Genomic DNA, 3,874 nt, shown 5'->3' with positions numbered 1-3,874 from the left:
CGCCTTAGACCGAGCTCAATTTGAAATTGCTTAGAATGAGCTTCTGACCCTTGATATGATGTATTCCCAGGCGGATGCCAACCTGCAGGTAAAGAAGGACTTGGGTTCTGCTCGATCCAAAATCAATGACCTTAAGGCCGAAATAAAAGGTTTTAAGGAAAAGCTTGAGCTTCTTCAAAAGGCCAAGAAAGAGGCCGAGAGGGCCAAGGAGCGGGTTGGCTGCTTGGAGGTGCGCCTGTTGAACCAGGAGAAGCAGCTGAAGGCCAAGTTCCAGTCCCGATCTAAGGAGGAGAAGGAGGCTCTTGTCAAATAAATGATGGACGACTATGAGGCCATCATGCGGATGGCATGGGAGGTGGTACAGCCGGGTGCTGATTATAGCATCTGGAAATCCAAGTTTGATCAAGCAAACGAGGATTTCAATGCTGAACTTCTTCGCCAAGCTGAAGAGGAGGCGAATAAGGCTGATGCTGATGGCAAAGAGGTCGGCTCCTCATCAGGCTCTTCTGGGGACGAGGTGGGGGACGATGAAAATGCGGAGCAGCCAGCAGGTGAAGATGCGGCTGCCAATGTTGATAACTCCCCTACCCCTTAAGCTTTTTATAAGATCTTTCTGCGGCCGAATGGCTACTTATTTCATCTTCCGGCCTACGTGCCGAGTATTTGTGTATCTTTACCGACCGAGGGGTCGGGTAAATTAACAATTTCTCTGGCTTTGCCAGCATACAATCTTATCCAGTCGTCTGGTGGCGATTGGGCTTTTTAATTTGAAATCATTCGGCCGTTTAGCTGAAGTTATTCATATTGTTGTTTTTAAAAAATTTTCATTGCATGTTTTTGGCAAAGTATTGTAACCTGTATACCATGCGAATGTTCTTGCCCCTGGACAGATGTCGAGTGGTTTCGGTTGAGTGGATTGATTGACTTAGAAATTATTGATACTTAGATTGGTATGCATTGTTTCTAAGTCAATCAATCACTATGGTGATTGCCCCAAACCACACGACAGACGGCCATCCGGAGCTAATGAATAATTGTTTTCATTCGGCCATTGGCACAAACGAAATACAAAATTCTTGACTTAGCAAATTTGCTAAAAAAAAATAAATAAAAAAACCTTCGCCTGTTTTGCCCCAAGAGCTAAAAGCAGGCGCATCCGGCCATAGGCCTCGTCGATATAAGATGCTAAGTTTTAACTTTAAGTCTTAATTTTACTTAAGAAGAATAACCCGCCTGTCTTGCCCCTAGAGCTAAGAACAGGCGCATCCGACCCACAGGTCTCTTTTTTAATCTGCTAAGTATTTTAGCTCGTTTTCTTTGCAAGTAATCGTCCGTCTGTCCTGCGTTTGGGAAGAAACAGGCGTATCGGGCCGAAGGCCTCATAAGTTAACTTGACTTGTAGATCAGTAAAAATTTTCCACCTGTCTTGCCCCAGAGAAAAAACAGGGGCATCCGGCCTAATGCCCCAATAGCCTCTACTTATGAAACAGTGACCCTTTTTCGACTGTGCTAGAATAGTTAGAAAATTCTGGCCTTTTAGATTTCACTTTCGATTAAATCAAGCGACTGCGAATGCTGCCTTAGCATTCGGTAGGGCCGCTTGATATTTTTTTAGAGCAATGTGCCACCCAAATGGGAGATGCTTCTCCTCGACGAATTCGCCCGAATGGACGTCGCCGGTTTTCTGACTCATGTTGGAGCAGACTGTGACCATTCGACCTCTATTTGTTTTTTATTATCCGGCCATTGGCCTCAAAATGATTTTACCTGGCCTTAGGCCTTTTAAAGTTTTAAGCAAATATTCGTTAAGTGTTAGCATAAACTTAAAGAATTTCGTAGGAGCGACTGCTTTAAAGCATTCGACTCCTTCAGAGAGGTTGGGGCGTCTGCTGTTGGGACAGACACCTTCCAAATATATTGGCCGTCTGTATTTTGTACAGGCGACACTTAAAAAAAAAAGACAAGTTGGGAAATGAAGGCATATTCTCATTATCAAAATTTGAAATGACAAAATTTGAGGTATTTACATTCGTTCTTAAAAATAATACTTATCCAAGTTGTCTACATTCGAAGTTCTAGGCAGCTTCCTACCGTCTGGTTCTTCCAGGCGGTAGGTGTCGTCTCTTACTTCCTCATATATTCGGTAGGGGCCTTCCCAATTTGGGGTCAGCTTTCCCTGCTCATTCGCCCTACCGACTGCCTCTATTTTCCGTAGCACAAAGTCCCCCACTTTGAGAGGACGCTTGTGTACTCTTTTGTTGTAAGCCCGTGTCATTCTCAGACGATAAATCCCATGGCGCAAGGCAGCGTTGCCCCTGCGCTCTGGAAGTGAGTCCAATGTCAGCCGCATGGCCTCTCAGTTAACTTCTTCGTCATATAACATGACTCGAAGAGGCGGCTCATAGTGTTCAATGGGCAGGACAGCTTCTGCACCCTACACCATGAGGAACGGGGTTTCTCCAGTTGCCCCTTTAGAAGTCGTTCTGATGGACCAGAGGACGTGTGGTAATTCATCCGCCCAAAGGCCACCAACCCGTTCAATTTTCTTTTTAATCCCGTATGAGATTAGCTTGTTGAAGGCTTCGACCTGGCCGTTTTCTTGAGGCCGGCCGACTAATGCAAAGAAGCTTGAGACCCCTTGGTCTCCCAGCCAAGTCTTGAGTTGAGGCGTCTTAAATTGAGGACCATTGTCAAAAACCATAGACATGGGCACCCCGAAACGAGTGATAATATTCCTCCAGATGAAGGAAATGACATCTTTTTGTCTTGATGTTTTTGACCGCCTCTGCCTCTACCCATTTGGTAAAGTAATCCACAACTACCAATATGTAGCGCTTGCCGCCTGGAGCCGTTGTGTAAGGCCCAAGTATGTCCATACCCCATTTGGCAAAGGGTATTGGGGTGTGGATGGCCGTCAGGTCTGTGGCCGAACGATGGATGAGCTTGCAAAACTTTTGGCACTTGTCACATTTTTTGACCATTTCCATGGCATCCGATTCCAGAGTAGGCCAGAAATAGAGCCGCCTAGCCTTGGCAGCTAGAGACCTGCCGCCTATATGGGAGGCGCAGAAACCCGCATGCAAATCTTCGAGGACCTCTTTACCCTTCTCTGGGGTAACAAAACTTCAACAAGGGTTTCAAGAAACCCGTTTTGAAGAGTTCTCCTTGCCTCGGCTCGAAGTTTGCCGCTTTCTTCTTTAGAACAGCCGCCTCCTGGGGTGAATCAGGGAGCGTGCTGTCTGCAAGATAAGCCCGGATGTTGTCCATCCAGGTAGAGCTTCGGTCGAGAATTCCAATGGGGTCTTCATTAGATATACTTCTCTTTTCCATGACCTCCCAGAAAACCGACCGAGGTGTTTCACAGGAGGCGGATGATGCTAGTTTTGACAGAGCATCCGCCTGATCGTTTGAAGATCTGGGCACCTGAGTTAGGTGGAACTCCTCAAGTGTCCCAACTTCACTTTTGACCGCCTGCAAATATTTTATCATGGCCGGATGAGTGGCCTCGTACGTTCCATTGACCTGGTGTACGACTAGTTGAGAATTAGAGCAGGCATCAATCTTCTTTGCCCCTGCCGCCTTGCAATACCGAATGCCGGCTAGAAGGGCCTCATACTCGGCCTCATTGTTAGAGACCTGGAACTTGAACCGTAGTGCATAACCGTACTTATCTCCCTCAGGAGATTGACAGATAATCCCTGCACCACAGCCGTTCACAAGGGAGCTCCCGTCCACATACACTTTCCAAACCTGGTCAGTATTGTCCGGTGCAACCGGCCTTGTCATTTTGACAATAAAGTCGGCGAATGCTTGCCCCTTTATTTCCTTCCTTGGTTCGTAAGTGATTTCTAATCCTTGCATTTCAATCGCCCAT

The sequence above is a fragment of the Chenopodium album genome, chromosome 1 (genome assembly GCF_948465745.1).
Source record: "Chenopodium album chromosome 1, dcCheAlbu1.1, whole genome shotgun sequence".
NCBI classification, from domain to species: Eukaryota; Viridiplantae; Streptophyta; class Magnoliopsida; order Caryophyllales; family Amaranthaceae; genus Chenopodium; species Chenopodium album.
This window is presented reverse-complemented; position numbering follows the sequence as displayed.